Here is a 12,705-nt window from a genome sequence, read left to right on the forward strand (position 1 = left end):
TATTCATTTGTTTATGCACTGTCTATGGCTGCTTTCACACTACAACTACTGAGTTGAATAGTTGCAGTAAATACCATATGGACTGCAAATCCTAAATATAGAAATATTTAGAATCTGGCCCTTTACAGTGAAAGTTTGCTGACCTCTGCTTTAAAGAGATTATGCAAATATTAAATTTTTCTTACAACACTGAGATAATGAGAATTGTGATAATGATGATGCAGAAGAGAAGGAGCAGCAGGATAATGATCATATTACTTTGATTTTTTTTTACCTGTCTCCAGGCTTGGACCATTTCTTGGGTGGACCACTTCAGTAAAAGCTACATCCAATCAATTAGATAGTGATTTCTGTTCATTCCATTTCTAGAAATGCAACATTTCGTCATTTATAGCCATCTCTAACGTTTTAAGATGCTACGTATTAGTTGGGTAAGTCTGGCAGACATTGTGGCTCACCCAGCCAACACCCTACTTTCCCACCCTTCCTTTGTTTCTTATTATGAGAATACTGATTTTGTTCAAGTTTGAGCATTGTACAACCTCAGGTACAGAATAGGATTACTCTCTCTCTAATTTAAGCTAATCAGCCTACTTCTATTCCTCTTATCAACTGGTAGGCTTAGGTATAGCATGTGACAATCCTGTGCAAACATACATGAAATAATGTCTCCTAGGGAGAGATATTTCCATATTTTTGACTAATGTTTTCAAAACAAAAGGCAACTAACTATAAACACTACAACTGTTTATGAAATATGCTACTGCCCACATTAATGTGCTCTGGGGTGCCACATAGAATCGAGTGGGAGAGAAGATGTTTAAGAAAAAAGGTAAATTGTTTAAAGTGACAAATCCTTCTCAAATAGTATGAATGTTACAGATTCCTACATTTAAAAAAGTATAATTTCAGGGTAGTGTCAAAGACCCACTTTCTAGTTTTTCTCAAAACTATAAATCAATCAATTTCTATCATCTCTCTGAACTATTTTACTATCTTCAGAATTTTACAAAGATTTTTTTTCTTTTCTTGACAAATACGTGGTGCTACATTATCTTTTCACAGTTAAGGAGGAACGCTTTTGGGGGGGGATTGACAAAAGCAATAAATACTGAATTTCAGATCTTTATGGATTCTGTGAAATCTGTTTTTTAGCTTAAGGTACACCATATATCCTCATCTCTTTTCTAAGTCAGAGAACTCTTTTATCTTCCTAAGAGAAAGTAAAACTCAAAAAGATGAAACCATTTCATCTGGGTTTTGCCCAGATGTGGGATTTGCATCATTCAGAGTTGCACATGCTAGGTGACATCAAAAGTTCAATTTGGAAACTTATCCCCTAGGAATTACCTCTAGAAATCCAGTGCTTGTGCCTCACAAGGCCTTATTCTGGCCAGAGTAATGCCCATAATCATAATAATGAAGTGATATGAAACATTTTCAACAACTTTGTTTCAGGCTCTTTTCATATATATGCAGAACAATTTAATAAAGAGATTAGTGTATGTATGTCTTTGTTGCTATCTAAGAATAATAAAGAATAAATGAAATGTCTTTCTCTGTCTTTTCTTATTTGTCTACCATCCATCTCCCATTCAAAAAAGTTTGGATCCCAGGCTTAACTTTCCTCCACTGAAAAATAAATACCAATATACTGAAATTCATAACATCAGAACACTAGATGTTTTTATTGGAGGAATGGCTAATGATGGTGAGGAGAGGAAAGAAACAGTATCTTAGACGAGTGGAGAGGCAGAAATGGCTGAGCTAGAGACATTTCTTTTACATGTAAAAACCACATTTCTGAGAGACATTTCAGTAAATAATACTGACCTGTATCCCACTTTCACTGCATTGTAAATGGTGAATAGACCCTCTGCTTGGAGGCAAGTCTGGGTTAAGAGTTCTGTCCCTTCTAGTTACGACCTTGGGAGCTGCTGGACAGTAACAACATTTTTTACCTCCATGAAGAGAGATTTTTACCCTAAATACACACCCATTGAAGAGACTCTCTAACTAATTCTCCTCTTTTGGGGGATTGTACTGCCCTGAGATAAGGTTTTGCTAATTCCCTAGGTGCTCTTTGAGGTGTACAGCGCACTTCATCATCCAGGAGTGCTAACGCCGTGTGTTCCTTTCTAGAAATAAAGGTAATATTTTGGTTTCTTTCTAGAAATAAAGGTAATATTTTGGTTTTATCTTTTGTTTTTTTAATGTTATTGCTAAAATTGTGCAGTAATGCTGGCAGAGAAAAGGGCTCTAATTCATTAGCCTCCCTGAAACCACGAACAGTATTCATTCACTTATATAATATTTTTTATTTATTAAGTTACTACTATGTACAAAGGATTTCTCTAAGTGCTAATACTACAGTTTCCGACATGTACCTTTAAGAGGACTATGTGGGATTCTTATCATGATAAATAAGTCAGATTGCAAAGGATAAGGGCTGGTATATATACATTTACAATGTTTTCCTCACCCATTACTTTATTAATTGTATGTTTTTTTGAACCATTAATTGAAGAAGGTATTATAAAAATATGTGGGGGCTTCCCTGGAGGCGCAGTGTTAAGAATCTGCCTGCCAATGCGTGGAACACGGGTTCGATCCCTGGTCCGGGAAGATCCCACATGCCGTGGAGCAACCAGGCCCACACGCCACAACTACTGAGCCTATGCTCTAGAGCCCGTGCGCCACAAATACTGAGCCTGCGCTCTACAGCCTGTGAGCCACAACTACTGAAGCCCACGTGCTTAGAGCCTGTGCCCCGCAACAAGAGAAGCCACTGCCAATAGAAGCCCATGCTCCGCAACGAAGGGTAGCTGTCACTTGCTGCAACTAGAGAAAGCTCGCGCGTAGCAACGAAGACACAACGCAGCCAAAAAAAAAAGTATATATGTGTTGAATGAATGAATAAATTAATAAGTGTTTGGAGTGGACCACAAACATATGACACAGTTATACAGCTTTCCCCACTTATCTGCAGGGTATGTACTCCAAAACCCCTGGTGGATGACTGAAACTACAAATACTATCAAACCCTACATATACTATGCTTTTTCCTGTTTTTTCCTATACAAACAGAAGATTAGGGTATACAGCAAGGATATGCTGGACAGAGGGGTGATTCACGTCCAGGGTGAGATGGAGCTGAGGGCGCAGGCCAGCTGAGATTTCATCACGCTACTCAAAATGGCCACAATTTAAAACTTATGAATTGTTTCTTTCTGGAATTTACCACTTAATATTTTCAGACCACAGTTGACTGAATAACTGAAACCATGGAAAACAAAACCACAGATAAGTAGAGACTACTCTGGTTGTATTTTTTCCATAGGTGAGTCTTGAGTCCTCTCTGTGGAGGCAGACAGACAAAATTCAAAGCCTCAGCTGTGTCACTTACCAGTAATTGGACCTTTGCACAAGTATGCAGCCTCTGTAAGCCTGAGCTGCAATATTTGTAACATGGGGGAAACAGTATGTAGCTGTAGCATTAATTTTTATAAATAACATGAAGGTCTTGGTGCATAGCAGGCACTGGGGCACCAAAACAGAGCTATTTGATAGAAAGCCTATTTCTGAGTTAAGCTCAAACCAAATACATTCATTTGGTTCAATACAACATGCCTCTTATTTGAAACCTCATGCTGTGAAGACACAAGGGAAAGAGAGAGTAAATGTAATATTTATCACTCACATCAGCAGTCTTGGACCGATCAAAGGAAATACATTTACCAGTTGACTAAAAAGCAGAGTTTCATCCCAGTTCCTTGAGAATGCAACCTGAAAGGAGGAAAACATCTTAAGCCTGAATCCAGTCAGAGCTCATTAATTTTGTGACAACTGAACTGTTTACTTTGAAGCGAGAGAAAATGAAAATATTGACACAGGGAGACAAATAGGTATTTGAGAAAGAATTAATTTATCTCAGAAAAGAATAAAGGTGATTTAGCAATTACACCTCCGTAAAAGTTCAGCAGTCTTTATGCAATGACACCACCAAAATGAACTTGGCTTTCATTTTACTTCTACAGTATAAGCAGTTACAAAAAATGAATAACCATGGGCCAAAAACAATAGTGGGGGTGGGGAGTTTGCAGAAAGATTTTTCAGCTGATGCAATGCATCAGAAAGCATGTAAGCATTTAATCTGGCCCCATTTAATCTAGCTTGCTGGGACAGAGTCAATGGAAAGTGGGGTTGAGATGCATCAATCAACCCTATTTAGAAACAGGAATCCCAGAAGACCTATTAACTATATATGAATGGGAGGAAAGATTCTCTAAAAGGGGAAGAAAAGTTACAGCAAGCAAAGTAAGCAAAAGAGCAGAGAGCACAAAGAGATGTGGGGTTCACCCAACAGATAACGGAACAGTTAAGAAATTAGGTAAATGAAGCAAAGCTTGGTTACAGGGATTCAAAGAGGAGATGGAAGTATGGATAAATAATATTTCAAGACTAATTTCCCTAACTCATCCTATACTTCTCTATTCTTTTCCTCTGATCTGGATTTTGGCAGGGTTGACTGAGCCAGGGGCATATCTCTAAAGCAGCAGAATAACTTCCAGAACATGGAATCTGAGAAGGAGCTGCTATGGTTTCAAAAGGGTCTCTGGGGAAAGTGGCTGGCTGGCCTAAATCGCCATCTGCTGTTTGTTTTGTCCCCCCTCCCCTTTTTTTGGCTCTTTCCCTGTGCTTCAGAAACTGATTCATTCCTAGTCAACAGCAAGTGTTGTTTGAAATTTAAAAACTTAATGTAAGTTTTTACACAATGTATTGGCTTTAACGCTTTACCATCTAACCTCTTTTTAATGAAATATATGGTTTTTTCCACCAGGGGTTGTTGCAAATACACTATAATCCTAATTCAATTTAATCAATGTTTATTGACTTTATTCCATATGTCAGTTTAATATCATTCCTGTGCTCCAGGCTAGGAATAATATAAGACTCCAGGTCTCTATTAGTCTAGGGGGAAGGATACTGTGCATGTATGTAACCACTGACTTACCTGTTAGAGATGTGTAGGAGAGGATTAACGCATCATATACATTGGTCTAGACTGGTGGTCTTAAACTGGACAGATGCACCTTGTATTGGAGGAACCTGATTTCCAGGCCATCAGTGGATCTGCCTGAGAACTTATCTGTGGTTCTCTTTTCTATGTTCTTTTTCATAATTGCCTTTCTCTCACATTACAACAGAGAAGTATATAACACCGAAACACCTAGAATTACCATAGTGCACTGCCAGAAATGACAGAAAACAAACAAGCAAACAAACAAAATCTCTAGAATGTCACAGAAAATTAAAAATAAAAAAAAATTTTAAATATTGGTGCTAGAAAAGTCTCCTTTAATCAAAGCTCTATAATTCACCCACCATATCTATACAAGATACATTTCCAATAAAATTTAAATTATTATGTTAATAAGTACCAGAATCTAAGTTGTTTGGTTCAACTGTGTACTATTAACCATAATGCAGTCTAAAATATTTGTTATACAAATTTTTAGGAAATAAAAATATATATTTGATTACATACTTCTGTTGTAAAATATGATAGTGTGACCCATAAAAGATACAAATATTCGGGTGTAAAAATGTATTACATTGGGATAAAATTCTGAGGGACAAGTGAAATGATGATATAATATCAAGGAACAAAAGAAGTTAAAAAACTCGTCCTTACATTTTAAAAATGGATTTTCCTGGTTATCAATTTACTGTCATATTTGGATTGCATTAGATACATTTAAACATCCCATCATTATTTATTGAATGATCCTATTTACTTCTTGTAGTACTTGTTCACTTAAAGTCTACTTTATCTAATAATGATTGGGTTGCACTGTTATTCGTTTGGTTGGTTTTTATTTATATTGGAGTGTTTATTTCTCCATCCTGTACTTTCAGACTCTATATACACTTATTTTTAGATGTGTTTATTTTTTATATGTGTTTGTTTAAAATCAACTTGGCAAGGATTATCTTTTACTTGGAGCAGATAGGTAGGCAATTATATTTAATGTGATTATTGATATACATTGATTTTAAACTATATTTTAGCATATTTTGTCTATCCTGTCTAGCATTTGACCTTTTTTTCTCTCTTTCCTTGCCTTCTTTTAGATTTTTTTAAAATATTCAATTTTCCTTCTTTGTTTAGAAGATAAACACTCATTTGTTAATCTTTTACTGGTTATCCTGACAGTTTCAACATGCTTCTTTTCTTATCAGGATAGTTTCTTTAAACTTCTTTGTAGGCAATATCAAAGAATTTCTGGCGGGAAATCTCCACTTACCTGGATTCATCAAACTAGCTCCTTTTCCTCACTTTGGCTTTTAGTGCTAACATACTTCCTCAGAGTAGCTTGTCCGAATACACCTTCCCTCCAACCTAAACGTGCAATTAAAAAAAAAAAAGTCAACCCTGCACTAATTTACAATCACACTATATGCTTTTCTCCAAGTATCTTATCATAAGAAGTAATATATTTCATTTGGATGACATTTAAGTCCTAGTTCCTCCATTTGAGGGTACACTTCATGAGATTAGGGACATTTTAATTGTGTATGTGTTACATATCTGCACCTGGGACTTTGCAGACAATAAAGTGCTTATTCACAACATAATATAAGTGCTCCTACCATGAATGATTTTAAACTATGAACCAGATATCACTAAATGCATATTTGGGAACATGTATACAGTTGGCTTCAGCAAATGACTGAAAGTAGGATTTTTGGTCACTTGCATTAGAAATTGCTACAAACTTACTAAACTAACCCAAAATTCCCCTCTTTTTTATGGCCTAAATTCATACTTGAAAAAAAAATGCTTGACACATGGAATATTTTAAGATAAATTATCTTGGAATATATGTAGTTTTGGTTATTACATATGTTTATTTTTTTCCAAACCATTTGAGCATTCTTTTTATGTTAATATCTGTATGTTTGCTAAATACAGACAACTCAAATAACCAATTATTTGTTTCTTGGTCCATTTGAATGAAAGTTGCTTTAACTAATAACCTCAGCCTATTTGGGTTCACCAATTGAATAAAATACATATACTCCATATATACACACACACACACACACACACACACACACACACACACACACACATATATAAGTATATATACATACATACATATACATCCTTTGGTGAAGAGAGTGGTCTGGCTACATTTAGTTAACCATATAGCTCACCCTGCACAAGACTAGATAGACACAAGCTTTCGTAATGCATTTTTATAAGTGCAACCCAACTGCAAATCTCCCGTTTAAAATAAGACAAGGAGAAATAGAAAGTAAACACAGATCATTGATACATAACTAAGCTAAAGGATTTCCTGCTAAGAAAGCCAAGGATTGATCTACATTAAAAATGTGATTTATTCCAGAAAGAGAATAATTAAGCATTAGTCAATAGCTAAGGCATTTTAATAGTATCTTTCTAACCGCCGAAAGTGCATTAAAAGACTAAAATCTGAACCTGAGAAAAGCTTCATTAATTAAACAAAAATCCTTTTTCTTCACACTGGGAAATGGTCAAAATGCTTCCTAAAGTGGATATCAGATGAAACAGATACACAGTTACACATAGAAAAACTTTGAGCTCGTATGGGTCCTAGAATCTGAAAGCGTTAGCCATCTGATGAAATCAAACTGGGAGAAGAATTCAGATTATATCACTGACATATATTATCAAAATGAATTAATTAAGCATAGCCTGTGTGGAGGGCTCCCTCTGTACCCAGCTAAGCCCTGTGGACAATATTATCGACTCTTGAAGTATACTCCCTGACTTTAAGGTTCTTCAACCTGGACTTGGGGAACAGAACAAAGACAGGTGAAATAATAAAAATGTAAGTACATCCTGCTTGGATAATATTACATAACTAGTATATAGAAGAAGGAATGAGTGTGGGCTACGATATTCAGAGAATGCTGCCTGGAAAAAACTGTGTGTGTGTTTGTGTGTGTGTATTGAGTAGGGTATCCACTATTTTTCAAGATTTTAAGAGTGGATAGAATTGGGAGATATGGGAGGGTCATAGTTTTTTTGGAGGGAAATAGCCTAAACGAGGATTAAGAAAAAACTTATCAGATGTACACTAAGATTAGTGAGATATTTAGAATGCCAGTCTGATTTCCTTGACTCATGTGGGCCAGTGGGGCTGAAAACTCCATCAGTGCCTAATGACCTTTGTAATACTAATAGAAAAATAATGATAAAATAATAATAGGTGATTTAATGTCAAAGCTACACAGATGATTTAATTTTTATAACAGCTTGATGTATGTTTTATTTCACTTTACAGATGGGAAACTGATTCTTAGGAAGGATAAGTAGGCAGCCCAGATCACACACTAACACATGACAGAATTGAGCTTCAAGTGACTCCAAAGCTGATTGCATTAGATACATTTAAACATCCCATGATTATTTATTGAATGATCCTCTGCCACCACTGGCAGAGTTAAAGGGAGGTTACAAAAAATGCTTTAATCCCTGCTCTCTAGGAGGGAGAAGAGGAACAACATTAATTGTACATTTAAAAACTCTTAAGCTGGGAGGAGATCAAGATGTAAGAGTAGGAGGACTTGAAACTCACCTCCCCACCATGAACACATCAAAAATACATCTATGTGAGGAACAATTCTCACTGAAAACAAACTTGAAACTGGCAGAAAGACTCCTGTACAACCAAGGCGGTAATAAAGATCCACACAGAATGAGGTAGTAAAGGAAGAGAAGGGATCAGGTTGGGGCCTGTGCCCCAGGAAGGGGACCAGAGGAAAAGGGAGATTACACACGGCCAAAGATCCTCCCTGGGGAGTGAGAGTTCTAGCCACACATTAGATGCCATATTCCTGGGGTCTGATACAAGAAAGACAAACCTCCTTGGCTGGTTGGAGGGCCAGTGGTAATAACAGGAGAGCTGTGGAAAGCCTAGACTCCCCTCCTAAGGAGCATGCATGCGTACTTGCTTACTCCTGAAACAGGGTGGAGAAGGCAGATTGCACAGGTGGTTGACTGTATCCTGTGACTGCCCTAGCAGGTACCACAGCCTGAGCCGAGTGAACTCTCCAGCCCTGCCTGCTTCACATGGGAGCTCCATGCTGGAGTGAGGGCTACCATGACTGAGGAAAGAATTTGGCCATCAGACACGGAGGTGGCTCCAACTCAGAATGGTGTCTGAGCATGGTGGAGACAGTCATTAGTGGCACTTACCCTGGTGATTATACCCAATCCCTATAAAACACTCATGACATTTTTCCCAGAATTAGAACAAATAATCCTACATTTATATGGGACCACAAAAGACCTCAAATTACCAAAGCAATCTTGAGAAAAAGAAAAAAACAAAGCTGGACATGTTATGCTTCCTGACTTCAGACTATACTACAAATCTATAGTAATCAAAATAATATGGTTCTGTCCCCCAAACAGAAACATAAATCAATGGAACAGAATAGAGAGCCCAAAAATAAACGAACACACCCGTGATCAATTAGTCTATGACAAAGGAGGGAAGAATAGACAGTGGAGAAAAGAGTCTCTTCAATAAGTGGTGCTGGGAAAATTGGACAGCTACATGTAAAAGAATGAAATTAGAACATTTCCTCACACCATATATAAAAATAAACTCAAAATGAACTAAGGACCTAAATGTAAGACCTGAAACCCTGAAACTCCTAGAAAATACATAGGCAGAACACTCTTTGACATAAATTGTAGCAATATTTTTTTGAATCTTTCTCCTAAGGCAAAAGAAATAAAAGCAAAAATAAACAGGTGGGACTTAATTAAACTCAAAAGCTTTTGCACAGCAAAGGAAAAAACTGTCAAATCAAAAAGACAACCTAATAAATGGAAGAATCATGCAAATGATATGACTGATAAGGGGTTAATATCCAAAATATATAAACAGCTCTTCCAACTCAATATTAAAAAAACAAACAACCCAATTAAAAAATGGACAGAAGACATGAATCATTTTTCTAAAGAAGAGATACAGATGGCCAACCAGTACATGAAAAAATGCTCAACATCGCTAACAATTAGAGAAATGCATATCAAAACCACAATAAAATATCACCTTACACTTGTCAGAATGGGTATCATCAAAATGTCTACAAATAACAAATGTTGGTGAGGATGTGGAGAAAAGGGAACCCTTGTACCCTGTTGGTTGGAATGTAAATTGGTGCAGCCACTGTGGAGAACAGTATGGTGGTTCCTCAAAAACTAAAAATAGAACTACCATAAGATCCAATAATTCCACCCTGGGTATATATCTGAAGAAAATAAAAACACTAGTTTGAAAAGATACATGCACCCCAGTGTTCATAGCAGCACTATTTATAGCAGTTAAGATATGGAAGCAACCTAAGTGTCCATCAACAGATGAATGGATAAAAAAGTGTGAGATATATATATACACACACATATATATGTACAATGGAATACTACTCAACCACAAAAAAAGAATGAAATTTTGCCATTTGCAACAACATGATTGGACCTGTAGAGTATTATGCTTAGTGAAATAAAGCAGAGAAAGACAAATATTGTATGTTATCACTTATATGTGGAATCTAAAATATAAAATGAATGTATATAACAAAACAGAAACAGGCTCACAGATATAGAGAACAAACTAGTGGTTACCAGTGGGGAGAGGGAAGGAGGAGGGGCAAGATAGGATATGGAATAAAGAGATACAAACTACTATGTGTACAATAGATAAGCCAACAAAGACATACTTTACAGCACAAGGAGATACAGCCATTGTTTTGTAATAACTTTGAATGGAGTAAAATCTATAAAGATATTGAAACACTATGTTGCACACTTGAAACTAGTACAGTACTGCAAATAAACTACGCTTCAATTTAAAAATAAATAAAAATAAATAAATAAAACACTTACACATGCAGAGTTGGAAATAGATCCTGACCCATACAATTTCTTATGTGCTCTTCAATTCTTTCATGTGGGTTTGCTTCTAAACCCAGTAGAGTCATGGGTAGGAGTATGACATGGAAGAACAAGTGTGGGTTTGGGAATCAATAGGCTCTCATTCCAGGCCTTGCTCTATACTTTATAACTTTGATCATCTAACTTTCAGTCTCAGCTTCCCGAGACTATGCTCCTCTATAGAAGGTGATGTAAAACCAACCTTGCCTGATTGTTGAGAGGGTGAAGTGTGATGATGTGTGTTTCCTACCTAGCACAGGATATATGGCCCTAATTATTGTAATTCCTTTGTTTACCATACAGACAAAAGTCTACCTCAAATTCAATTATAGGTCCTTAACAAATAGAGCCACTGCCAGAATTTGTTGCATTCTGTTTTGTTTTATAATCATACATGTTGCTTTCATATAAGCATACATGTTGCTTTCATCAAGGGACCTATGTCTCAGAGAACAAAGATGGTTGTTCATTCGCTTCCATACACCTTCCACCTCGTGATATAGAAAGTGTCTAGCATTTTTTCAGACACAATCATGAAGTACTTTCTGTTAAAATTGAGAAAGGCACATCTAGGGAAGGCAGGAAAAAATGCCCAGATGATATTTTTATTATTGTCCCTATTTTGTAGCTATAGAAACTGAGGGACAAAGATGTTACCAGCCAACTTTCACAACTCATAAGAAACCAAAGGGAAGTAAATAAGCAAATAAATAAAGAAATAAATTTAGCTAGACATGATTACTATGTAAAGTATAATATTACAAAGAATTATGAAGGATGTAAGGTGATGGGGATATAATTTCCTAGAGCTTAGTGAGTAAAAAGTGAATAATAAGAGATGAAGTCTGAGTGTTAGATTGGGCTACATCATGTAGTGTCTTGTAGGTCATAGTCGTTTTAATTTTTTTCTGGATGTAATTGAGAAGTTTTAGGGAAATGGTATCATCTGATTCAGCTTTTAATAGATTACATTGGAGGGGGCAGAAGGAAAGTAGATATATCATCTATTATGTAATTCAGACAACAAGACAGTGACTTGAACTAAGGTAATAGCAGTAGCTATAAATACCTTATAATCCCAGAAGTTTCTTTTTCCTTAGAACTTTCAAGGACAGAAGTTGGCCACTTTCTGGCTCTGACAAAGTCATTCCATCAAAGTCTGTTGCCAACTTCTGATTCATTAGCTGAGCATAAAGGGACATGAATGTCCCTGGGCAGCCTTTGTTTGGTCTGTTCCCTCCTGACAGCTCTCTTCAATCCCACTCACATGTAGGGAAGATGGGTTTCTCTCTGTGTCCCCCAAGGAAGTTCTTTCACTTTTTTATATCTTTGCCTGCCCTAAGGTATTTACTTTTTTTTAAAAATTAATTAATTAATTAATTTATTTTTGGCTGTGTTGGGTCTCTGTTTCTGTGCGAGGGCTTTCTCTAGTTGCGGCGAGGGGGGGGGCCCTCTTCATAGCGGTGCGCAGGCCTCTCACTGTCGCGGCCTCTTTTTTTTTTTTTTTTTTTTTTGCGGTATGCGGGCCTCTCACTGTTGTGGCCTCTCCCCTTGCGGAGCACAGGCTCCGGACGCGCAGGCTCAGCAGCCATGGCTGACGGGCCTAGCCGCTCCGTGGCATGTGGGATCCCCCCACACCGGGGCACGAACCCATGTCCCCTGCATCAGCTGGCAGACTCTCAACCACTGCGCCACCAGAGAAGCCC

This window comes from Orcinus orca, chromosome 8, assembly GCF_937001465.1.
Source record: "Orcinus orca chromosome 8, mOrcOrc1.1, whole genome shotgun sequence".
Classification (NCBI taxonomy): Eukaryota; Metazoa; Chordata; class Mammalia; order Artiodactyla; family Delphinidae; genus Orcinus; species Orcinus orca.